The 27,178-nt window shown below is 42.5% G+C and overlaps 1 long non-coding RNA gene across 2 annotated transcripts in view; it reads left to right on the top strand.

Moving 5' to 3' along the window:
- LOC123588879 overlaps positions 1-27,178 on the top strand; it is a 130,518-nt gene that overhangs the window by 44,011 nt on the left and 59,329 nt on the right. The gene's annotated exons all lie outside the window — the stretch shown is intronic.

Here is a 27,178-nt window from a genome sequence, read left to right as displayed (position 1 = left end):
GCCTCCCTTTTCGCTTCTTTTCTTTAAAAAGATTTTTTAAAAAATGTAGTAGAGCATACACAGCAAATTCACATAATAAATGTATGAATGATATGATCCAGCTATATAACTTCATACCAATCCATTTGAAAACCTAGATAAAATGGACACAAATGTCAAGGAAATTATAAGTTACCAAAAATTGGTCCAAGAAAGCCAATAGAAAACACTTACAAAAAATAGAAATGGTGGTTAAAGGCCCATCTACCAATATGCCCCTCCCTCCCTATCACCCAATACTCAAGCCTTTTGTAGTTATAAGTCAAGTTCTACCAAATCTCGGAGGGGAGCTCGCTCACATCTTATATTTCAGAGCTTAGAAAAACACAGGGACCCACCAATCTTATTTTGTAAGGCTAGTTTATTTCTTTTATTTTTTTTTTTTTAAATTTTTTTTTCAACGTTTTTTATTTATTTTTGGGACAGAGAGAGACAGAGCATGAACGGGGGAGGGGCAGAGAAAGAGGGAGACACAGAATCGGAAACAGGCTCCAGGCTCCGAGCCATCAGCCCAGAGCCCGACGCGGGGCTCGAACTCACGGACCGCGAGATCGTGACCTGGCTGAAGTCGGACGCTTAACCGACTGTACCACCCAGGCGCCCAAGGCTAGTTTATTTCTGATTTCAAGACAAGAAACTACAATTACAGGCGAATCTCACTTATGAATGTAGAGGCCAGAACTCTAAATAATACCAGATAATTGAATCTAGTCGTGTATTAAAAGAATAATAGATCTTGATCAAGTAGGATTTATCTGAGAAATTCAAGTTGGGGAATCAATGGAGATATCAATGTACCTTACTGTATTTAGGGATTAAAGGGGGGAAACCATTCCATGGGTACTGGGGAGACGGTTGCTAAAATGCAACATCCTTTCTAGATAGAAATAGAAATAGTCATAAAGGGTATCTACCATAAATATACAGCAAATATTTTTTTATTGAAGTGTAAATGACACGCAATGTTACATTAGTACAACATTGTGACTTGACAACTGTATACATTATGCTATGGGGCTACCATCTGTTCCCATGCAATGCTGTTACAATACCATCGACTATATTCCCTGAGCTAATATACAGCAAATGTTACACTTAATGGTGAATCTTTAGAAACATTGTCATTAAAGTAAGAAGCAACACACGGATGCCTGCTTTAACTACCAATGATTACAACGCTACTGAGGGCCTACCCAATGCAACAGGATGAAATAAATGTGAGGAGATAAATACTGGACAGGAATATAGAATTTACAGAATGGCATTAACTGAAACGTGAGCACAAAGTTCTCTCTGCTCTCTTTGCTGTCAGTGACACTTAAAAAACAAACACACAAACCCAAACCACGTAAGGAGCATAATATATTTCCTCTTCTGTAATTCGATTATATACATGGAATATCTCTGTATGGGCACACATACATTAGGTGAATTAATGCAGTTTGTTTAAGTAGGTCCCTACTGATTAATGTTGATTTCTTTCAATGTGCAAGGTGGGGGGGGGGGGGTGTGTGTGGAGGAATATTGTAAACACTTCTTTGCCTTTGAGTCATTGTATTTGAGGGTTAGATGTCTAGATCTTGAATTGCTAGATTAAAAACAGCCCAGATGTCTTTCAGCAAGTGAATGGGTAAGCAGATTCTGGTTTGCTTTGCAGTCCAAGCCATGGAATACACCCCAGCGATAAAAAGGAACAGGATACAAGGGCGCCTGGGTGACTCAGTTGGTTAAGTGTCCGCCTCGGCTCTGGTCATGATCCTTGCAGTTCATGAGTTTGAGCCCCGCGCTGACAGCGCGGAGCCTGGAGCCTGCTTCAGATTCTGCGTTTCCCTATCTCTCTGCCCCTCCCCTGCTCACACTCCGTCTCTCTCTCTCCCTCAGAATAAATAAACATTAAACAATTTTTTAATTAGAAAAATTTAAAAATTAAAAAAAAAATGAATAGACTACACAACTGGGAAGAAACTAAGGAATTATGTTGGGTGAAAAAAGCCAATCCCAAAAGGTTACATGCTATGTAATTCCCTTTATATATAACATTTGTAAGTGGCACAATTTAGAAATGGAAGACAGCTCAGTGATTGCCAGGGGTTAGGGATGGGGTGGGATAGGATGTGGAGAGTCATGGGGGGAGGTAGGGCTGGTCAAAAAAGGCAACAGAGATGATCCTTGTGGTGATGGAACTGTGCAGTGTATCTTCATTGTCGTGGTGAATCCTAATGGGGATAGGTGAGTCCAAATGTGAAATTGTATAGCACTAAACACACACACACACACACACACACACACACACACACACACACGTACAAGTAAGAAGGGAAATCTCAACCTCAATGCCAATATCCCGACTGTGATACTGGACTCTAGTTTTGCAAAATATTCTCACTGGGGATACTGGGGTAAAGAGTACACGGGATCTCTTTGTATTCCTTTGTGTGAATCTACAATTACCTTTAAATATACATTAAAAATTTTTAAAAACACCTCGAGTTAAAAAAGGGTATACAGGGGCGCCTGGGTGGCTCAGTCGGTTGGGCAGCCGACTTCGGCTTAGGTCATGATCTCGTGGTCCGTGAGTTCGAGCCCCGCGTCGGGCTCTGTGCTGACAGCTCAGAGCCTGGAGCGTGTTTCGGATTCTGTGTCTCCCTCTCTCTGACCCTCCCCCATTCACGCTCTGTCTCTCTCTATCTCAAAAATAAATACACGTTAAAAAAGGGTATACATAATGTTCAATTTTTATTTTTGGCAAGTTGCCCTCCTGAAATGTGCTTCACTGTGTACTCTTAATGCCAATAGGGCGTATGGGAGAGTCTATGTTCCTCCAAATTTAAGCAACAAAGAGATACTACTTTTGGCATGTCAAACTGGAAGGAATTAAGAGTGATATGTATCCCACTGTTGGCCAGAGTGCGGAAATAGTTACTCTTCAATGTCATTAGTGTGTGCTGTATGTTGGGGTCCCCAGGAAGCAGATTCTGAGGCAGAGTCATGGGTAAGGGCTTTTTTAGAGCATGTTAATGGGACCCACCAGAAGGACAGGTGGAAAGCAGAATTGGGCACAGGGAGAAATTGAGCTAAGACGCAGTCTCAGCTGGGGCGCCTGGGTGGCTCAATCGGTTAAGCATCCAACATTGGCTCAGGTATTGATCTCACACGGTCCGTGAGTTCGAGCCCCGCGTCTGGCTCCGTGCTGACAGCTCAGAGCCTGGAGCTTGCTTTGGATTCTGTCTCCCTCTCTCTCTGCCCCTCCTCCACTTTTATTCTTTCTCTCTTTCAAAAAACAAATTAACATTAAAAAAAAATTTTAAAAAGAGACCTCAGCTGACCCTACAGATAGTCTTGATGCGTGGATGACCCTTCCGAGTTGTGTGGGTCAGTTATTGGATGCACCCATTGTGCCAGGACTAGGGTGTCTTATGACAGATACTGACTGATGTCAAGTGGCTGAGCATTTTGTCCCCTAAAGTGTATAGTGCTTTGTCCCTGGTGGATGCTCTGTAATGGATAGGAATATACCAGCCTCTGTGTACTTCCAATATGCACCTACCTTTTCTCTGATGTATCCATCACTCTCCATTTAGGCCAGGCCAGTCTCTTTGCTCATTGGGTTTACATATATTTACACCTCAGTTCCCTTCTCTTTCCTCCCAAAACAGATGACCAGCTGCACCGGTTTGTATTTTTTGGCTGTGCAGACATTGAACTTTTTTTATGAGGTCAATTTATTTATCTGTATTTAATCTTTTCTTTTATGGCCTCTGGATTTTGTGCCACAGTTGGAAAGATTTCCCATTCTGAATGTATTTGAAAATCCACCTTTGTTTCAAGTAATTTTTTTTTGTACTTAAAATTTTTTTGTCCTTTTGAGATTTGTTATGATATAAAAGATGAACAGAGGATCTAGAAGTATTCACTCAAAAGGCTAGCCAGCGGTCTCGACACCATTTACTTAATAATTTATAACTTAACCACCAAACTGAAATGTTACCTTATCATATACTGAATTCTCTGATGAAGCTGATGAATAATTTCTTAAATCTTCTTAATACTAAGCTGTCTTTGCATTTCTGAAATGAATCCTACTTGCTCCTGATTTATTATTCTTTTATGTTTTGTTGAATCCTATCCACTAATATTTTATCTAGGAATTTTGCATCTATTTTCAACCATGAAAATGGCCACTCCTTTTTATTTGACTGTGCTGTAGTCTGACTGTTTTGTATAGCAAAAAAGGATTTGGAACTCTTGATTCCAGGCTTAGCCCCCAGGATAAGCTGAAAGTACACCTGTTTACAGTGTGTGTGTGTGTGTGTGTGTGTGTGTGTGTGTGTGTTTCCTAGAAGGAAACTCTCCAAGTGGTCACTGAGGATTGAGACGTGGGCTAACACACCCAGTTAACCAATGTCCCCAAGAAGAGAAGGGAGTCCTTACATCGGGAGGGCAAACACTATGTTAGGCATCTACTGCTGCATAACAAACTAGTACAAACTTAGCAGCTTAACACACATACACGTTTCTCACCGGTTCTGTGGGTCAAGAGTCTGGGCATAGCTCAGGTGGTCTTCTGTCTGGGGTCTCACAAGGCTGCAATCAAGTCATCAGCCACAGCTGGCTTCTTATTAGAGGCTGGACTGTGGAAGGTTCTGTTCCCAGGTCCCTGAGGTTGTTGCCAGAATTCATTTCCTTGTGGCGGTGGGATTTATGACAGCTTGTTTCTTCAAACCCAGTAATGGAGAGAGAGAAGAAAGACCCCGAGTCTGCTAGCATGAAAGCGTCTTAACATTATGTGACATCATCAGGGGAGCCATCACCTTGTCATATCCTATTGGGTGGAAGTCAGTCACCACACCCAGTGGGATAGGGTAAGGAAAAGACCTGAATGCCAAGAGGCAGGGACCATGGGAACCACCTTGAAGTCTACCATGCCACCACGTATAAGTGCCCTACCTCTAGCCTGCAAAATCACCCGAGGGAGAGCTTTTATGATCAAAACCTGAATTTGCCGCCAGGTAACTAGAGATCTTACCTGAGCTGAAGAAATTTAGTCTACCTGCCAAATATTTTCCTTCAAAACCCTCGTCTGCAAAATACAAGGGGAAAAAAAACCCACCAGACACGTGAGAAAAACCAACATCACAAGAGAGGTATCGAACCCACCAAACAGTGAAACTAACTTCTGAGAAAGGATTGAAGAGGGAAGGAAGAAAAGATTGGCCTTAGTACGAATTCCTCAGAGAGATTCAGGAGTCTCTCAGAACCATAAGAAGCCACTAAGAAAAAAATGGGAAATCAGAGGCCCTGAAATTTTAAAGTAGGATTGTAAAACAAAACTCGAGTCAATAAGAGGGCTGAAGACTGAATTAGAAAACCGGAAGTAAGGGACTCTTGCAGAACATGGAATAAAGGATCCAGAAGTGCAAAGCATAAGAGACAGATTAAAAGGGAAGATGGGGGGCGCCTGGGTGGCGCAGTGGGTTAAGCGTCCGACTTCAGCCAGGTCACGATCTCGCGGTCCGTGAGTTCGAGCCCCGCGTCGGGCTCTGGGCTGATGGCTCAGAGCCTGGAGCCTGTTTCCGATTCTGTGTCTCCCTCTCTCTCTGCCCCTCCCCCGTTCATGCTCTGTCTCTCTCTGTCCCAAAAATAAATAAACATTGAAAAAAAAATTAAAAAAAAAAATAAAAGGGAAGATGGTCCTTACAGTTACACAATGTATTGACTAGCTCTTCTAAAAGGGGATAGAGAATGAAAGGGGGAACAGATAACAGAAGCGGTAGAAGAACATCTCCTAGAGCTGAAGACAGATGTACAGAGTGCTGAGCAGGGTCAATAATAACAATAAAAACCCACTAGGACACATTAGGTGAACTTTAGTACCCCAAAGATAAAGAGAACATTCTTGAAACTTCCAGAAGGGAAGAAACGAGATTTCCAAGAAAGAAAAGAGAATTAGATTAGCATCAGACTTCTCGGATCCTCAGAGAAAATAGAATTCGAAATTCTGAGAAACTCGTGTTGAACCTGAAATTCTGTATTCAAACTGTCAGTCAGGTATGGGGAGAGTAAAGACATTTGTCCTCTCTACAGATATTTAGGAGTTTTATCATTGAGAGTCCTTCTCTGAAAGCATTATTTCAGAATGTACTTCAGCAAAAATTAAAATGGAAATTCAAAGAGAAAGGAAGATCTGGGACCTGAAAAAGGCACAGTGATAACACAACAAACATTTAAGGGTACAAATTTTGATGGGTAATGCAAACAGGGCAACAATTTAGAGTAAAAACCCCAGATGCTTTCCACACGGGGAGTGGGATTGGAGAGCTGGGGGGACAAGTGAAAGCTAAGGGTGTCATCAGAAGGAGGGTATAAACGTTGATTAACTATCCCTGTGGAGAGAAAAATAAAGTTTAAATGTGTATCTAAGTATTCTCTATATATTTGGAGATATATAGATATAGGCACTCTACAAGTAGAAAAGTTGAGCAAAGAAAACTTCATCAATCCCACAAAAGTTAGAGGGAAAGGGAGAAAAATTAAGACAGACAACAGTAGAAAACATGAAATACAGTGGAGAAAATAAACTCAAGTATTAGCATTTGGATTCAATGTAAATGAAACGAAGGTGTGTGTGTGTGTAGATTGTTCGAGTTATCGTACAACTGCTCTTTTATTTGTGTGATTAAAAAATCTTTTTTTGGTGGGGCGCCTGGGTGGCTCAGTCGGTTGAGCGTCTGACTTTGGCTCAGGTCATGATCTTGCAGTTTGTGGGTTCGAGCCCCGTGTCGGGCTCTGTGCCGACAGCTCAGAGCCTGGAGCCTGCTTTGGATTCTGTGTCTCCCTCTCTCTCTGCCCCTCCCCTGCTCATGCTCTGTCTCTCTCTGTCTCAAAAATAAATAAAATAGTTAAAAAAATTTTTTTTAATCTTTTTTTGAATATAGGGAATAAGCCCTGTTCCTGATCTTGAAGAATTTATCAGTGTAGCTGGGGAATAGGCAGGTACCCACCTGTAATGCAAACCAAGACAGAAAGTAGGGAGAGAGGCTGTGTACTGTGTTGGATGAACACAAAACTCAGCCTTAAAGGTGATAAAACAGGGGATGCTTTTCAATAGAGATGTCCCCAAGCACCTTCTCTCATCATACTCTGACAGGTCCCCCTCTCTGTCAGGTGGTGGGGAGGGAAGAATCAGGAGGCACTGGGTAAGAATGACAGTGTCAGCCACGTGCCTCTGTTTCAAAGCAATGGAATGTTTTCAATCAGAAAGAAAAATGGAAAAAACAAAACATAAACAACTCGACTTTTCTTATTTCATCCCAACTGGGTTGTCTGTCCCTTTGCAGTTGCTATGACAACAGCAGCTCTCCTTTCTCTTCATTTAGATCTCTTTCCAAATTGAGAACAATGAATGTAAGAGATCAGAAAGTGGGAAAAGCAAGTAGGCATTCAAGGCATTAGTATTATTTACCCTGGAGAAGAGAATGCTAAGAAGTAGCAATTATATTGTTCTGGGCTATTAAAGGTTACTACTACATAGGTAGTTCTCTGCTTGGGCTCAAGATAAAATCAGATTTATTTGCATTGGAGGGAAATAGCTTTCGGGAGAAAAAGTCCCTGAAAGAAAGTTCCGCGGGACTGCTTTTCCTCTCCCAGGGTAGGTGGTTGAGGAGGCAGTGGGATTTCACATCTTGCAGTGAGGTCACCTTCCCCAGGAAAGTTCTTACTCAGCGAAACAATGTATCATAACAACGACAAACAACAAACACACAGAACTTACTCTAAGTGTTTTTATGTTTAAATATAGAATACCACTCTAAGTGTTTTGTGCTTATTATCTCACTTAATCTTTGCACCAATCCTAGGAGAAAGAGACCTTTATTTTTCCCATTTTATAGACAAGGAAACAGAGGGTTAGAAAGCGTAGCGTCCTGCCCAAGGTCACACAGCTGATGAATGGCAAAGCTGGGATTTGAACTCAGGAAGGCTGTATTCTTTTTTTTTTCTTTCTTTTTTTTTTTTATAAATGTTTATTTATTTTGAGAGAGAGACAGAGAGAGAATGAGAGAGAGCGCACAAGCAGGGGAGGGGCAGAGGGAGGGGTGGGGGAGACAGAGGATCCCAAGCAGGCTCCATCCATGCTGCCAGCACAGAGCCCGATGCGGGACTCGAACCCATGAACCATGAGATCATGACCTGAGCTGAAACCAAGAGTTGGATGCTTAACCGACCGAGCCACCCACACGCCCCAAGAAGCCTGTATTCTTAACCAGAGATAGATAGTCTGTCTTGTGACCGATTGCCATTCTCTTGAAGCAGATCCAGTTGCCCTGGGGCCTGGGAAAGAATCCGTGTCCAGCCCTAGCAGACGTGAGTTAGCTGTAGTCTTACGGGTCCACTCATTGGGTCCTATAACAACCACTTATTGACCGCCTACTATATGCAGTACTTAGGTAGTCACTGGGGAAAGAGTGGAGAGCAAGATGGATGAAGTCTTATAGGGCTTACAGTCCAGGAAAAGACCACAACATAGAACCAAACAAACGAAGAAGATAATTTCAGGTACTAATGCATGCTATGAAGGAAATAAAACTGGGCAGTGAGACAGAGGTTAAAGGATGGGTGGGCTGCTTGGGCAGGATGGTTGGGAAGGTCTTTCTGAGGAGGTGACGGCTTGAATTGAGACCCGGTTGATGGGAAGGAGCCGGCCATGTGGAGATCTGGGAGGAGAACCCTCCAGGCAAAGGAGTGGCAAATTTGGGAACAAGCGGGACCGTGGGGTCAGATCGTGGTGAAGGAGGGTAGGGCAAGTGTTGGAGGGTGGGGGGTGGCCTCAGATGGGTTGGATTGACGGGCAAGGTCACCATTCGGGGTGTAGGTATACTACTGGCATTTAAGCATCCTACGGTGCACAGGACAGCCCCCGCCGAGAGAATTCTCCAGCCCCAAATGTCCGTGGTTGCGAAACCCTCATCTATAGCCTTGGAGGCCAAGGAAAGGAGACTGAATTTTATTCTAAGTGAAAGAGAATCCATCAGATGACTTGAAGCAGTGGAATGTCTTGACGGGATTTGCATTTCAGAAGATTAACTGTGACTGCTGAATGGAAAATGCACTGTAGGGAGATCAAGAGTAAAAGCTGAGATTTTTGGATTAGCAGCCGTAAGTAATGGAGGTGGTGGCTTGGTTTAGGGGAGTAGCAGAGGGTAAGAGAGGCAGAGGTGACCAGGCTCACTGATGGGCTGGAAGTGGAGCTTGGATGAGAGAGAGGAATCAGGCACCACTCTCAGGTTGTGCACAACCTGAACAACTGGGCAGTGGATGCTGGCGCTGCATAATTCTATGGAGAGGAAGAAGGTTGGTGATAAACGGGAGACACTAGACACGCTAGGTGTGACAAACCTATTGGCTATACGGGGGGAGATGTCACATAGGCTTTTGGAAATATAGTTACATAAGCGACTTAGGTCACTAAAGTTTCTTCCTTTAGAAAATGAGCAGTGGTCCTAAACTCCTATGATCCTGGAGCGATACAGCCTGGACAGGGGGGATTGGATTTGATGGACTTTGGCAGCATCATCCAAGTCTACATCTCCCTGAATTTCCTCCTCGGGATACTGCTATGCAAATAGACAACACATGAGGAAATTAGTCCTATTTTGCAGAAACTAAATTATGCGGCCTAACAACTAATCCTCCTAAGGAGCCGGAGTAAGTTGGTAGTTGAATCATCACCTGGGAGCATCCCAAAAACCAGGTGTGGGATCTCCCTGGCAGCCAAGGGAGGTTAATAGAAATAAAATCGCACCATGCCAGGAAAGTGGCTGTTTTCATCGGCTGAACCTCCAAGGAGGGGACAGGACCTCAGACGATTGTAACCTGTGATTCTCACCAATGTCTTTCCCAGCAGCCCAGAGGCTCTGTATCTCCTCCCAGATTCACTGTGATCTTTCCAACAAGGTTTGGAAAGACCGGAAGCAGGTACAATGCCGTGTTTTAAATTTGTAGCTGTTCCTTTGGTGTCTATATCCACGGGCTGAAAAGGGGCTCATTCTTTTGAGGTAACCCGGAGTCAAATGAGCTGAAACATTTTCTGGTTTGTTTTTGTGGAGAAAATGAAATGACATGAGCGGAAAAGAAGAAGGCTGGGCGTTAAGTTCCCTTTATTTGTATTGTTACTGGGGGTGGGTGGGGGCAGCAGGGTCGCAAGGAACCCACCCCGCCCTCTGCTCGCGTTGAGTGGCTTTCCCCGGCTGTGATGAGGTAACGCCCAGGGGAAATAATCTGACTGTGTTACTGGTAATTAAATGGAGAATGTCGAGTCTCCCAGAGGACCACTGCTTATTGGAGAAGCAGAGAGCAATCTCTGCTTGCAGCCCCTCGCTGGTAGAAAAGTAAAATGAGCCTTGTTTTGATGAAGCGTCCTAGAGCTAGGGGAACCTCCCGCGAAGGGCACGGTCTCCAAGATGTGCAGAATGTGTTGTATGGAACCATAAGGTAAGGCAAAAAAGAAAAAAAGAATCTTGGCAGTTAGTTTTGGGAGGGGGGGCTGGATATTAACGTGGATAAGTAATTTCTCAAAGGCTTGACACATGCCAAGTTCAGGAATATGGATGTAATGTTGAAATAAGAGTCTTCGGAAACTATTTTGGGCTTCTGGGCCATGCAGTTTCTGTACAAGTACCCAACTCTGCCTTTGAAGCGTGGAAGCAGCCACAGACCTATGTGACCGAGTGAGTGTGGCTGTGTCTTGATAGATCTTTCTCTACAAAAACAAATGGAGGATAGGATTTGGCCTGTGAGCCATAGCTTGCCAACCTCTGGTTTAGAGAATGGTTCTTATACCTTACTGTATACTGTGTAGGGGCTTTACGCTAATACTGATGCCTGACCGCCCCTCCAGACGTTCTGAGGGTGGTCTGGAGTGGGCCTGGACATCAGTACTTAAAAAAAAACTCATCAGATAATTTTTTGTGCAGCTAGGGATTAGAATCAATGGTTTTAGAGTTGTGGCTTGCACTTGGTCACACGATGGAGTTGTGTGTGTGTGTGTGTGTGTGTGTGTGTGTGTGTTAAGAATACATCTTTATAGATACTGACTTAATCGGTCTGGATATGGTTTAGGGATCAGATTTTTTTAAAAAGCTTCCCAGGTGATTCACTTGTGAAACCAGAGTTGAGAACTACTAGTCTAGAAGGCGAGACAAACGGGCAGTTTCCATACAGTGTGATAAGTGTCCAACAGGAATAATTTTAGCAAGTAAATTGTTTATTTACTCATTGAATAAGCACTTACACAGTTGTGCTCTGTGCTAACCAAGGGTCTGAGGCATTTATAGATATTAACCCATTTAATTTTTACAACATTCTCTAGGGTAAGTACTATTTATATCCCATTCTATAGTTGAGGGGACTGAGGCACAGAGAATTTAATTGGGAACAGAAGGCATGAAGGTATTTTAGGAATGGCTCCCAGGAAAAGGTGATGTCTGAGTGGAGACCTGAAGGGCATGTTCAAGAGGGCCGGGTAAGTGCAGGGTGAGACGGGGCATAGAATGAGCAGTGCTTCCCGGGGCGGGGGTCTGTGCCGAGGTCTGGGGGCGAGTGACGGCACGCAGCTTGGCGTCTTCTGTAAATAGCAAGTAAATTGTGTGGATGGGGGGTGTCGAGTGTGTTCTTTTCTTGGAGACTTCAAGAGTTTTCTTTTTTTTTTAATTTAATCTTTTTTTTTTTTTTTTTTTGAGAGAGAGAGAGAGCACTAGCAGAAGAGGGGCAGAGGGAGAGGGAGAGAGAGCATCCATGCTGGGCACAGAGCCTGACATGGGGTTTGATCCCACAACTGTGAGATCATCACCTGAGCCAAGATCAAAAGTCGGATGCTTAACCGACTGAGCCCCTCAAGAGTTTTCTTTAAATGCAAGATGAATGCCTAGACTCAGCAATCCGGTATGGTGCTCTTAGAAATTTGCTGAGAGTGTTGCTCTCCTGTGCAGTGTTTTTAACACACACACACACACACACACACACACACACACACATGCACACACATACACGCGCGTGCACACACACACACACACACACACACACACTAAGAACAAAAGACCAAAACAAAGGGACATAAGGAAACTCTTGAGAGTGACAAGTATGTCTATTGCCTTGATTGCAGTGATGGCTTCGTGGGTGTATACATATGTCCAAAACCATCACACTGTATTCGTTAAATATGTGCAGTGTTTTGTACATCAATTATACTTCAAGAAAGCTGTTTTCAGAAAAGAGTTTTCAGTGAAGTGGGGGGCGGGGATGAAGTTGTTTTTAAGGAGTGAATGAAAGGGAATGACATGGGAGGTGAGACTGAAGATAATCCCCGCTAGAACCTTGAAGAAGACAAGAAAGATAGGGAGGGAGCAAGGAGGAGAGAGAGTTGGGGTTAAGGGCACCAAGATTTATTTTATCTTATTTTATTATTTATTTAATTTAATTTAATTTAATTTTAATATACATATGTACGTATTTTTAAATTTAAATCCAAGTTAGTTAACATATAGTGTAATGATGATTTGAGGAATAGAATTTAGTGATTTTTCAGTTATATGTAACACCCAGTGCTCATCCCAACAAGTGCCCTCCTTAATGCCCATCATCCATCTAGCCCATCCCCCCACCCAACACCCCGCCAGCACCCCTCAGTTTGTTCTCTGTACTTAAGAGTCCTTTATGGTTTGTCTCCCTCTCTGTTTCTATATTATTTTTGCTTCCCTTCCCTTACATTCATCTGTTTTGTTTCTAAAGTTCCACATATGAGTGAAATAATATATTTATCTTTCTCTGACTGACTTATTTTGCTTAGCGTAATACACACTAGTTCCATTCATGTTGTTGCAAATGGCAAGATTTCATTCTTTTTGATCACTGAGTAATATTCCGTTGTGTGTGCATGTATGTATACACACATATATGTGTATATATGTATATACACGCACATACATACCACTTCTTTATTCATTCAACAGTCAATGGACATTTGGGCTCTTTCCATACTTTGGCTATTGTTGATATGCTGCTATAAACATGGGGATGCATGTGCCCCTTCGAATCAGCACTCCCGTATCATTTTTATAAACACCTAGTAGTGCAATTGCTGGGTCGTAGGGTAGTTCTGTTTTTAATTTTTTGAGGAACCTCCATACTGTTTTCCAGAGTGGCTGCACCAGCTTGCATTCCCCCCAACAATGCAAAAGAGATCCTCTTCCTCCGCATCCTCGCCAACATCTGTTGTTGCCTGAGTTGCTAATGTTAGCCATCTGACAGGTGTAAGGTGGTATCTCATTGTGGTTTTGATTTGTAATTTCCCTGATGACGAGCGATGTTGAGCATTTTCTCATGTGTCTGTTAGCCATCTGGATGTCTTCTTTGGAGAAGTGTCTATTCATGTCTTTTGTCCATTTCCTCACTGAATTATTTGTTTTTGGGGGGGCATTGAGTATGATAAGTTGTTTGTAGATTTTGGATACTAACCCTTTATCTGAGATGTCATTTGCAAATGTCTTCTCCCATTCTGTCGGTTGCCTTTTGGTTGTGCTGATTGTTTCCCTTGCCGTGCAGACGCTTTTTATCTTGATGAGGTCCCAATAGTTCATTTCTGCTTTTGTTTCCCTTGCCTCTGGAGACATGTTGAGTAAGAAGTTGCTGCGGCCAAGATCAGAGAGGTTTTTGCCTGCTTTCTCCTCGAGGATTTTGATGGCTTCCTGTCTTATGTTGAGGTCTTTCATCCATTTTGAGTTTATTTTTGTGTCTGGTGAAAGAAAGTGGTCCAGGTTCATTCTTCTGCGTGTCGCTGTCCAGTTTTCCCAGCCCCACTTGCTGAAGAGACTGTCTTTATTCCATTGGATATTCTTTTCTGCTTTGTCAAAGATTAGTTGGCCATATGTTTGTGGGTCCATTCCTGGGTTCTCTATTCTGTTCCGTGGATCTATGTGTCTGTTTTTGTGCCAGTACCACACTGTGTTGATGATTATAGCTTTGTAATACAGCTTGAAGTCAGAATTGTGATACCTGCAGCTTTGGTTTTCTTTTTCAGGCTAACTTTGGCTATTTGGGGTCTTTTCTGGTTCCATACAAATTTTAGGATTGTTTGTTCTAGCTCTGTGAAGAATGCTGGTGTTATTTCAACAGGGATTACACCAGGATTTATTTTAAATGAGAGAGAGTTGAGTAGGCTTAATACTGATAGGCAGGGGCCAGAGCAAAGAAGGGAAAGAGAGCAGATTACAGAGCAGGGTTCTTGAGCAGACACAGGGTCTAGAATGTGTGAGGACCTGTTAGCAGCCAGGGCCTCCTTCTCTGGCAAGAAAAGGATGATGTGGATGCGTGGACTTTGTAGGTGAATTGGCAGGTAGGAGGAGAAAGTTCTATCTGATGTTTTATTTTTCAGTTGTGGCTACTTTGGACACAAGAGACAGAGATATTATCAAAATCCAAGTATAGGTGTTTAGTCTAACAAGGGTTCTCAAATATTGAGAATCTAGAGATGGGCAGTTCAGGGGTGATACAGCTACTTAAGAAAATGATGAAGAATTTAGGCCCTTTCTAGCTGCCTGATTCACCACACTCAGCATGTAGCTTTTGCTTTCTTGGCCACATGATGTTTTACTGTTCCTCAAGCATCATGCCTTATCTCCAGGCAGGAAGGAAGAGTAAAGGTGCATGTCAGTTGAGGCTTTTTTTTTTTTTTTTAATAAAAAATTTTTTTCCCCTAGAGGCACCAACAATAGACTACAGTTTATCTCACTGGTCAGACCCAAGTCACATGGCCATCCATCTGCAGGAGGTTTGGAGAGGCAAGTATATTTAATTGGGCATGCTGTCCTCCAAACAAAGCCAGAGTTGTGTTATTCAGGGGGGAGGGGGGAAAGGAGAAGGAAGAGTGGATAGGGAAAAAGCAAGGTCTACCACAGACTACACGAAGACTCTTAAGGGCCCAGGCAACCAAAGGAGAGCCAGCCTTACAGAATTTGGCATTGAGAACTAAGATTCTCCCATTCTAATGGATGGTAGAGAATTGCCGTCTTCTCCCCGTACCTCTGCTCCATTTTCCTTTCTCTGCTGACCAGCTTCTTCTTTTCCGTTTTGTTTCTACTTGATACTAACTTCTGTGTACCCACAGATCATACTTGCTACACAACTGACCTTCATTCAGCAGCTTCAGTTTCTCCATTTCACATTCAGGAGACTGGATACTTTTCTGAGCCAGGCTTACAAATGATTGGCTATTGGCCGGTCAATGGATGATCTGAGTTTGGCTGGACAGTGGATGGACTCATGTGAGGTGAGTCTTGGCCATACCCTCACTGCAGGAACTGTGAGGAGTAATTTCCCTTTGAAGGAGCTCTATGAAGGGAAGGTCATATAGCATTTCTGCTTTCATGGGAAGTAGAAGGTGAGGTCTTAACCCAAGGGTATACAGAGAAGAGGTGGATGAGAAAGTTCAGGAGACTAAGCATCTGAAGCCTAGAAGATATTCAGAGCAGCTGGAGGGGTCCTGTTGAGTTTTCCGGCCAACATTTTGCAAAGATTTCATTCTTTGTGATTGTGTGTTGTCTCTCAGCAGAGCTCACAGCCTAGTGTAGATACATGGGATGCAAATGTGGGATTGACCCAGGGTTGGAATTTTCCTAGGTAGGTGAAAAATTCAGACATTAGTAAAGAGGATTAAAAGATTTAAAAAAAAATCCAAAGCTGATATGATTATCAGCCTGTTGCCAAAGAAAACTTTTAGGATTTGAGACTTCAGAGTCGTAGCGTTTCTTGTTGGATGACTATACAGTCTAAGGTGTGGTCGTGGAGACTCATGGAACAAAGGGAAGCAGGGGAGAGGGCCATGGAGTTGGGAAGGCACAAGATTCGAAAGGCACGGGTAGTGGATGGGTTGTTCACATAGATACTGAAGTTGCTTGGGATGGTGGCAGCATTTGGAATGGAGAGGGAAATGGTTTAGTAGGGTATGGATTATTTACTGATGGAAGAAGGTGTCTAGGAATGCATGGGTAGCTATGATGTGAAGGTACGAGAGTCAAATCTTAGCCTCATTTGTTAGTTCCCTCTCTCCCTCACTATCCATATGCAACAAATCATCAGGTCTTGTAGATTTCCTCTCATAAGAATGTTCTCTAACTCACCTACTTATGTCTGTTTCCGCTGCCATCACCCTAGTCTAAGTCATCATTTTTCTCCCACCTTTACCACTATCCTAACCAACCAACATCCACTTTTGGCTCTCTCTGAGCCTTCTCCACACTGTAGCCAGAGTGATCTTTTTAAAAAATGTGTCTTATTACTGCTAAGGACACTTCAATGGCTTTCCATTGCTCTGAGGATAAAATCTATGTAGGAAATTATATTTTTGTGCAAAATACTTGATGTCCCTCCCTAGCAAAGGGGTCTAATTCCCTGCCTCCCTGATATTAGGCTCGGTCATGTGCCTTGCAGGGGGATTATGTAGTCCTACCCCATGGAAGACGAAAGTAGCCATGTGACTTGCTTGGGCTAATGAAATGTGGGCCAAGGTGATATATGTTACTTCTAAGCAGAAGCTTAAGAGCCATATGTATGGCTCCTCCTTTCCCTCTTTTCCTTCTCTTGTAAGAGTGTCATTGGCCCCAATAAAGGCTGATCCATCAGGCTTGAAGACAATGCAGAGACAAGACCCACAATGGGCATATCACACGAGTTAGAAACAGATGGCTATTGTAAGCTACTGGTATTACTACAGCAAAGCTTAATATGGTCTGTAAGGCCTTGAATGATTTAATGATTTGGTCCAAGTTCTCCAGCCTTATCTCTCAAACATTTCCTCACAGCTTAAATGTCATTTCCCCAGAAAAGTCTTTTATAACTCCCTTCCTCCCCTGGCAACACGGGGCTAATTTAGATCGACTATTATTCTACCTCATAACATCTTTTTCATTTCCTTCATATCACTCAAATACAGTCTGTAATATTTTTCTTTTGAGCATGATTATCTGCCTACTGCAGGAGAATGTAAGTTCAGAGAGGGCAGAAATTATGTATGTGTAGTTCTTCCTCACGTCCCAGCGTCTGGTATACAATAAGCACTCAATGAACATTTTTTGATCAAATGAACATATCTGAGCGCAGATCACAGGTGAGCCCAGAAGAGATGGGTGGAAAGCAAGAAGTGGATCCAGGGCATACAGAAACAGGTTGTAGGCAGGGGCTTGTGGTGCATGGAGAAATGACTGCAGACAAAAGTTCACAGGGGAGGGGGGGGGGCTCTTATAAGACGCCAGTCGCCATTTCTACAGGTAGAAGGGTAGCCATTCAGGGCAAAGAGTGGGCTTGTACGTGAGGCTACCACCGTGCCTCTCCTCTCTCCGTTCCTTGTTTTGGGATTTCTCACTCCATCTACTTGTTGAACACCTTCTGGATGTCAGGTATTATCGGGGATGCAGGTAGTAGATAAACCAATGCTTAGTTTCACGAGGGGAAGACAGACACGAACCACATAATTACAAGAGTGCCAGATGAATCCTTCAAAAGAGAAATTCAGCGGCCACAGGGAATCCCACAGAGAAGCAAAACTATGTTTACGTGTCTGTTCTCTGCCTCTTTGACTCTTTCTGTGTGTAACGTCCTTCCCCTTGATCTTCGCTTGCCCAAATTTTATCCATTGTTCAAGGCCTCCACTCAGGAGGTATTTTATTTAAAAAGACCATAATCCCATGGTCAGGGGATTTCTGTTAACTTGCCAGTGGTCGTGAAATGCTGTGGTCCAGGGTCACTTTATGTATTTTTTTAATTATTTTTTTAAAAATTTTGAATATTTTTTAACGTTTATTCATCTTTGAGAGACAGAGAGAGACAGAGCACAAGCGGGGAAGGGGCAGAGAGAGGGAGACACAGAATCGGAAGCAGGCTCCAGGCTCCGAGCTGTCAGCACGGAGCCCGACGCGGGGCTAGAACTCACAAACTGCGAGATCATGACCTGTGCTGAAGTCGGATGCTCAACCGACTAAGCCACCCAGGCGCCCCAGGGTCACTTTAAATAATGGTATTTCTGTTCAGGTCCTTCACTTTTATGTGAAGAGTTACAGGTGTTCTCAGTGGGATGCTGTCAGCATTTACTGGGGTGGAGAGAACTAAGGGGGTCTGGGTGTCACTGGCAGCATGAGCGATATTTCCTCATTGCCTTATATTAAATCCTGTAGCCGGACCTTCCTCCCAGGCCCCACTCTGTTTTGATGGAACTCTATGCCTTTAGTCCATTCTACCTTATCTTGTGTGTTCGTGTTTTCCTCTTACTTTTCTGTAAGCTCCTGGAGGCAGGAGCCATGTCTGATTCATCTTTTTATCCTCCCTATGGCTTAGTAGAGGTCCTGTCACAGAGAATCTATTTACTCAATAAATGTTTGCAGAATTGAATTGTGGGGGATACCATTGCTCCCCAGGGCGCTATTAAATCAGATCCATTCTTTTTTAACACCATCAAAAGATATTGTCATAGCATTGTCATTGATTCAGAGAATCCATTTCCAGAATTTTACCTATTAAAATTCAAAAAAAATTTTTTTTTTTATCATGGGAATAGATCCACATGGTAAGAAGTCATATAATCCAGAAGCACTTATCGGCAAAAAGCAATAATAGCCTTTCACCCACCTGTAGTCTTCTCTCTGGAGAAACTCTTTTTAACTATTTCTGTTTGTTTCCGCCAGACTCTAAACAATATACGGTTGCCTTGGACAATGTGGGGAGGTTCGGGGCACGGAACCCCTGTGCAATTGAATATCTGCATATAACTTTTGACTTCCCCAACTTAACTACCACTAGCCTACGGTTGACTAGAAGACTTACCTATAACTTAAACAGTCGATTAACATGTATTTTGTATGTTATATGTATCCTACACTGTACTTTTACAATGAAGGAAGCTAGAGAGAAGAAAATGTTATTAAGAAAATCATAAGGAAGAGAAAAATACAGTACCATTCTGTATTTGTCAAAACACATCCACATCTCTTGTTTACTGCAAGCAATTTTTATTTCCTTTTTTTTTTTTTCTATAAAAAATGAAGATTTAGTTTGGGTACATGAACACTTTTCCTTCTGTCTTCTTTTCCCAATAGTTGGTATATTTGTTTTTAATTCTTTAAAAATTTTTAAAAAGACTTATTTTTGAGACAGAGAGAAACAGAGCACAAGCGGGAGAAGGGCAGAGAGAGAGAGGGAGACACAGAATCCGAAGCAGGCTCCAGGCTCTGAGCTGTCAGTGCAGAGCCCTACTCAGACTTGAACTCATGAACCGTAAGATCATGTCCTGAGCTGAAGTCGGATACGTAAGCAACCGAGCCACCCAGGCGACCCTGTTTTTAGTTCTTTAAAAATTGCATGTATACCTTTGTATAATATAGTTTACATGCTATTCCTCTCTTCCTCTCTTCCCATTTCTTGTTTTATCGATGTTATTTTTCTACATTCTCTGTAAGATGAGGACCTTAGTGCTTCCTTTTTCCTTTTATCTCAGCTTACCCTTTTACCTCCCCTTTTCTGAGGACTACCTTTTTATTTTAGTTGCCAAGACAGTTAACAGCTACATTCTTTCTTCAAACACAGTCAAGTTGTTCTTTGCCATTAGGTTGACAACAAAGTTGAATACAAACCAATGCCCTCATTATCACAATGATGTAATTATCCTTTACGCCTGGACCAAGGATTGAGCCAGGATTACATTTTCTTTTCTATGGGTATAATTCTTTTGGGTATAATTCTATGGGTATAATTCTATGGGTATAATTTCTTTTCTATGGGTATAATTGGGTATAATGGGTATAATTGAATGATCCTTGGGTCATTCAAATAAGAATGTCAAAGCATCAAGGTTAAAAGATTTTTATATTCTTACGTCAGTTGCTTAAAATCATGACCCATTTATTTACTTTCATGTTTAGACCATGGCTTCCTTATAATTTTTTTTTTAAGCCTGGAGTTTCTGATTGTTTCCTTGTTGCCAAAAAAATAATGTTTCTGTATTGTATTTTCAACCTTCCTACCCTCTCAATTAAATCATTACTGAGACCTCTTGGAAGGAATGGGATGGGGGAGGGTTGGGGAGCCTAAGGCTGCCATGCTGAACCACAAGTTCTTTTCCACGTTTGAAATTTTTTTTAAATATATATATATAATTCTTTTAAGTGTGATTATGACCAGGAATAATTATACCAGGTTCTGAACAATTTTCATTTTCATGCTGGCCCAGATAACTTCTCTGTCTCATGTTGGACTTACTCATAGTTTCAGTTTTGTTATTCTTGGTCCCTTCAATTTCTTATCATCAAAATGGGGATAAGAAATTCAAACTATGTCCCAGGAAAAATGACGAGGAAGTATAATTCTTGGCCATTCAATTCTTGGGGGAAAAAAATCTATATACAACAGCTATATATATGCAAATTAAATACATGAGCTATATATAAGGTTATTAGGTTTGTAAGAGAATATAGATCGTGTAGGAAAGCTCTCTGAAAAGTACAGGGATATTGTAAAGTACATGGCATTTTTATTTCTGTGGTAGGAGCTATTAATTCATGATCCTCTGTCCTTGGCCTGGAGCACAGGATATCAGCTTTAGGATCAAACCTTCTCAGTTCCTGAGGGTGGAGGCTGGAGCCTCAGTAGGCTTAGGTGTCATGTGAAACCATACACCTGACCTTTGGAAGGTGCAAATTCTCTCTCCTACTTTTAGTATGGTGAAAAGACCTCATTGGGGTTTTCCAAGTGGAGAAGAGAAACTTCCTGACTGTCCCAGGCTTTCTTCATCTGAAAAGGAGCAAAAAAATCTCATTAAATCATACTCTGAGGCTGCCCAGGCAGTTTTGGGTTACTCAGAAATTAAAAAGTCTTGGAGGTTACTGCCCCCTAGCCCTACCCCTTCCAGTCTCAGTGTAAAGGGTCACTTTCTTAGGGCGCTCCCTCCTCTTCCAGAGATGAGGTCAAATCCTCTTGTTACACACTTTCTGAATTGGTCGGGACCCTTTCTCCTGCAAAGAAGGGGCAGATATTCAAGTCAAGCTTGTTTAAGCAGAAACGCAATCCCCTGAATCACGTAGCTGAGGAGACCCTGTAGCACAGCTAAAAACTCTTCTACAGAAGAGTCTTCCAAATCTTTTATTTATTTATTTATTTTATTTTAGCATTTGTGGATAGAACTACGGTGGAGCTAGAAGCTGAGTTTATGTCATGAAGTTTGTCTGCCTGTCATCTCGTCTTACCTTTCCTTCTCTGCTGCCTCTCCTCCTCCCCCACTTCTCCTCTCTCTTCTTCTTCCTCCTCTTTTGTGTCTTTTTCTTCCTTCTTTCCTTCCTTTCTCCCTCTTCCCTCCTTTCCTTTCTTTCTTAAAAAAAAAAAGGTTGTTTTTTGTTTGTTTTTTGTTTTGTTTTAGCATTGTATACCATTGAAGTTCTAGTTCTCGTTGACGTTAACCTTGTAACCCACAACCATAGAGGCAGCAAGTACGTCATTCTCCAGGATTCGTGTGTCAAACTGCAGGGAAGACGCTCATTGGCCTTTTTCATATTAAGTGACCACCCCTGAACCATCAAGGGGATGGAATATACTAGAACTGACCATGTCTACTACACATGTTCACTCCAGATCACAGGGAAGAATATTTTGTTGTCTGGCAAGAGGGGTTCTGTTGCGCAAAGAAGGGGGGAAAGATGCTGGACATCCAAAATAACAGTATCCATTTCCATCAGACCGTGAGATTACTATTTTATTTCCATACCATGAAGCCAATGAAGCTTAAAGCTTTAAGGTCCTGTCCTTGCATGCACCCCCTCCCCCATAAAATTTATAAGTAAAATATTCTAAGTGCAATCCATTAAGACTGATGTCTACTCACTCCGACTTTCCCTCCCCCTCCCCACACTGCATTTCCTTTATGTTGAGTAGTTTTGGACGGATTGCAGGCAATTTTCTATAACTAAGATGGGGATGCATTTTAGTTTGAGGTTAATGAAATAAATTTATGTAGTTTGCAGTCACCTACACATATGGCTACATTATTGCTTGCAATCCCGTGATAGAAATGGCTTTTAGGTATACCTCTGCCGTCTACTGTGAAAGCTGATGGGGTGATAGGATATGGCAGTGGAGGGCCAGGACTGAATCAATATTTGGAATGGGCCATTCAGCACCCAGCACCAGAATTACATGGGCAGGGATTGAGAAGGAAAGTTTACAATGTGCACAGCTAAAAACTCTTCTACAGAAGAGTCTTCCAAACCTTTTATTTTTTTTTCTTAAGATTTATTTATTTTTGAGAGACAGAGTGTAAGCAGGGAAGGGGCAGAGAGAAGGGGGGGAGCAGAAGATCCAAAACGGGCTCTGCACTGACAGCATCGAGCCCAACTTGGGGCTGAAACTCACAAGCCATGAGATCATGACCTGAGTCGAAATTGGACGCTTAACCGACTGAGCCACCCAGGCGCCCCGGGACAAAAAATTTAAACAATTTTCTCAACATACCAAGAATAAATTATGAAGCTTAAAGGAACAATTAAACATTTTTAATTAACCATATGAGGAAAACGGAATTATCTTTCTAATTCTTTCCATAGGAAACCATGTTATAAAAGTGTCATCATATTGAAGAAGAAATCAGAGTATACACCAAAATACATGGGGAAAGAAATAGAAATATTATAACATTTTTTTCTGGATTAAAAAAACTTATAATTTATTGTGATTTTTTTTTTTTACTCATTCTTTTTTTTTTTAAATATATATTGAGACAGAGACAGAGAGAGCAGGGGAGCAGCTGAGAGAGAGGGAGAGAGAGAGAATCTCAAGTGAGCTCCACACTCAGCACGAAGCCTGACGAGGTGCTTGATCCCACAAACCATGAGATCATAACCTGAGCGGAAATCAAGAGTCAGACGTTCAACCAACTGACCTTCCCAGGTGCCGCTTTTTTACTCATTCTTAATACATATTTATTTTTTGCTTTGGAGGAAGTAAGGCAATATCACATTTAATGAGTACTTACTGCCGTGCCAGGAGCTTATTTTTGCTTTCTTTTAGAATTTATTTTATATTTTATCTATTTTGGAGTGTACTATTCTGTGGGTCTGGCAAGTGCTTTTGTATCTAATTTTGTATTTACTTTTGTTTTTTTTATGAAAAAAAGTTTTTTAAAGTTTATTCATTTTTGAGAGACAGAGCGAGAGAGAGTGCAAGTGGAGGGGCAGAGTGAGAGGGAGACAGAGAATCCAAAGCAGGCTCCAGACTCTGAGCTGTCAGCACAGAGCCCTGCGCGGGGCTCAAACCCACAAATTGTGAGATCACGACCTGAGCCGAAGTTGGATGTTTAACAGACTGAGCCACCCAGGCGCCCCTGTATTTACTTTAGTATCTAATTTTATCCACTTTTGTATCTATTTTTATATTTATAATTTTGTATTTTTAATATTTATTTTATTTTATTTTTATCTTTGTAATTTTGTATTTTTTAAAAAGAGGGATCCAGGCATCAGTGTGCAGCCAGTGTTGAGAATCACTGCTTTGGGAGGTGGTCCCAGAAGCCCAGGCAAGAGATGACAACCATCTAAATGAGGAGCGTGGTAATGGAGAGGAATTTGGGATCTGTTTTTGAGTTAAAATAGACAGGCGTGGCTGAATGTGGGGAGGGAATGAATGGGAAGAATCAAGGATCACTCCCAGGTTTCTGGCTTGGACAACTATTAGCGATGGTTCTAAAACTCCATCACACTCCAGAATCACCTGGAAGGCTTATTAGAACACAGATTTCCAGGGGCGCCTGTGTGGCTCAGTTGGTTAAGCGTCCAGCTCAGTCAGGTCATGATCTCACGTGATGTGGGTCCAAGCCCCGCATCAGGCTGTGCTCTGATGGCACAGAGCCCGCTTAGGATTCTCTCTCTCTCTCTGCCCCTCCGCTCTGCTGGTTTCTCTGTCTCTCCCTTTCTCAAAATAAATAAACTTAAAACACACACACACACACACACACACACACACACACAGATCGCCAGACCCCACCGCCAGAGTTTCTGATTCATTATGTTTGCATGTGGGGCTTGAGAATTTGCATTTTCAATAGGTTCCCAGGGGATACTGTTGGTCCAGGGACCACATTCCAGTCTAACAGGAGAGCTTTTAAAACTCCTCATCAGGCCAAAAGCCAGTGAATAAAATGAGAATCCCTGGGAGCAGAGTCCCCAGCTGTCAGTCTTTGGAATCACTTGGAATTCCTATTCTGGGGTAGGACTTGAACACTGATATATTTTCAAAGCTTCCCAGGGGATTCTTCTGATCACTCGTCACCACCCTTGAGTGTCACAGAGCTAGGTGGATGGTGATGTCATGTGCTGACATCTGTACAGGTGTTCTCTCTAACTCTCTACCATGGTTTCAGAGGTCACCCACCTCAGAGGTCCTTGCTGTCATTGCCCTGGGCATGTGAGGCTCTTAAACCATCAGGTCTAACAGGAAGCTCTCTCCTTTTCCTTTCTTGCAATAAAGTCATAATAATGTACGGTTTCCAGAAAACTAGCTGTCAGTTCAGTCCCCAAAAGGATACAATAGAAAGTGTCATTATTTAGGAATATCTATGCCCTGTTGTATCCTCAGTGCCTAGCACAGTGCCTGACACATAACAAACATTAAATGCCCGTTTATTGACTCAATGAACTACTACTTTACGACCATGAGGAATTTATGAAAAATGGGAATAACGCTCAGAAGCTTTGGAGCTTTCAATGTTAGTAGTATCCAAGGAGTTCAGTAGATCTCCGTGCTGGTTATCAAGCGTGAGGATTTTGATACGGGTCTAGTGGCAACATATTTCGGTAACCTCAACATTGACCCAACTGCTTCCAGGCCATAGGGAGACAAAGACATGCTTACACCACCCTTGAGGAGTTAAGGGCAGCCTTGTCCTGACTCCAACGTAAGCAGTCAGGTTTCACATGCTCCTATGTTCTCTGTCAAGGCGTTCTGATGACGCAGCCAGTGAATTCACAGCCACAATCGGGTTATGCAGGAAATGTCACTTCTCTTTGTCTTCTTAAATTCTACTGTGAACCACCAACCTTCCCAGCCAACGGGAAACTCTACTGGCTTTACTGGAAGTCACTCTACTCTTCTGACTCGCCCTCCTGGAGCTTTGGGTGGGGCTTGAGGTGGAGTTAAATATTTGGGGAAGTCCCTTTTAGTTGTAGTTTCTCCTCTTCGCCTGTCAAAAAGCCCATAGGTTGCCTTGAAATTGGGAAGCTTAACTTCCGTCCCGTGCCTGGGCCTGAATATTTTCACTGGGGCTGGAAATCTGGGTGCGACCAAGGCCCAGCCTTCCTGGCTGCACCACACAGTCCTTTCCCTGAAAGTCCTGCCAAGTCTTCTGGGCTCTGTTGGGGCGTGGTTAATAATCCTACTACTGAGGATCCCATCCCTTTCTTTTTGTGATGCAGTCTCTCTCCTCTCTGTGTTTCCTCCTTCTACTCCCCTCCTTCAGGCACTCACTAAACTCCTCCTCCACAATGCTTAGCATCATCTTCGCGGTGGTCTTAGGATTTCACAAATGTCAGGGAAGGAGGCTGCCTTTCAGGAACTTTGGCTGTCTGCTCTGAAAACACTCTGAAGACAGAGAAAACAAAGGCGTGGCTACCTTCCCAGACAGGGGGATGTTCAGATTCCAAAGCACAGAACGCACTTTTGCTTTTGTAATTCTTACACTCGTTGATATTTCAACAAATTACCCTGCCACAGTGGTAAGTCGGAATAGGATGTATCTGGCAGCATCAGTCCATTATGGGTGTCAGTGGCTTTCTGGGGCTTCTGTGGCTACAGGGGAGCTAGTCCACGAATCTCCTTGCCTGTGTCAGTAAGGAGATCTCTGCTGATTAAGAAAACTTGCAAACACAGCAGTCGCAAACCTTGACGAGTGAATGTTTGTTTGCACGGCTCTGTGGAATGTTCCAGAACCTTTCTCTTCACATTAAATTGGCATTTCATTAGAACATCTCTTACTAACCAGAATTGTTCCTATTCAAAGGCAACACAATCTAATTCTCTCTGCAAAACAGGCCAGATTACACTAATGAATCTCTTTAGAGGGAAGATTTATCCTAATTTCGATGCCATTAGTAAACCTGGCCTGAATAAACATTTACTGAGCTTCTACTGGGTGCCAGGTGCTGAGGACTCACGGAGAGAAAGATCCTCAAGGAACTCAGGGAAATAGCAACAAACTTTTATAATATGAGGTGATAAAATATGAATAAAAGGCTCTAAAAGCATAGCGGAAAAGCCAATAGAAAATTCATAGAAGAAATGACATTTGATCTGGGTTGTGAAGGACACATGAATATTTTTCAGGTGGGGAGGAGAGAGAGGGCATTCCAGAAGAGGAACGGCAGGGGCAAAGGGACAAGGGCAGAACTTTGCATGCTCCCACGTAGTGTGTGTGTGTGTGTGTGTGTGTGTGTGTGGGTGTGTGTGTGTTTGCACGCGCGGGCAATGCATGTATAGGAAACGGGGTAGGAGCTGGTTGGAGTTGAGTTTGAGGAGGAGAGCAGGAAATATAAGAAGTTTCTTTAAATCTAACTTAGTTTTATGACTAACATGTAAATCTCTTGCATAGCTTCTTAAATACTATTAGTACTGCTGTTTTTCTACCACCAAAGAGATAACATTTGTTGCACTCTTCCTAGGCCGGGATGTATTTTGGGGATTGTCTCATCCTCTTGTCTCTATGAGTAGATTCTCCTATTATCCTCATTTACAAATGTTCTCCATTTTCTCACATCTTGCTCCGTGTTCTTCCAAATATTCCGGGCACCTGAGAGACTCACATGTTTCTGTGTAACTGACTTCTTTCTTCCTTTTTCTTTTTTTTTTTCTTTTTTGCATTTTCTTTTTCTTTTTTTTTTTTCTTTTGGTTGGGAGTTTTATTTTTATTTTTTTTAACATAAAATTTATTGTCAAATTGGTTTCCATACAACACCCAGTGCTCATCCCAACAGGTGCCCTCCTCAATACCCATCACCCACCCGCCTTCCTTCCACCCCCCATCAACCCTCAGTTTATTCTCAGTTTTGAAGAGTCTCTTATGGTTTGG

Source organism: Leopardus geoffroyi, chromosome E3 (genome assembly GCF_018350155.1).
Source record: "Leopardus geoffroyi isolate Oge1 chromosome E3, O.geoffroyi_Oge1_pat1.0, whole genome shotgun sequence".
Classification (NCBI taxonomy): Eukaryota; Metazoa; Chordata; class Mammalia; order Carnivora; family Felidae; genus Leopardus; species Leopardus geoffroyi.
Note: the sequence above shows the minus strand (reverse complement) of the source record. Positions and strands in the feature narration are given on the sequence as shown.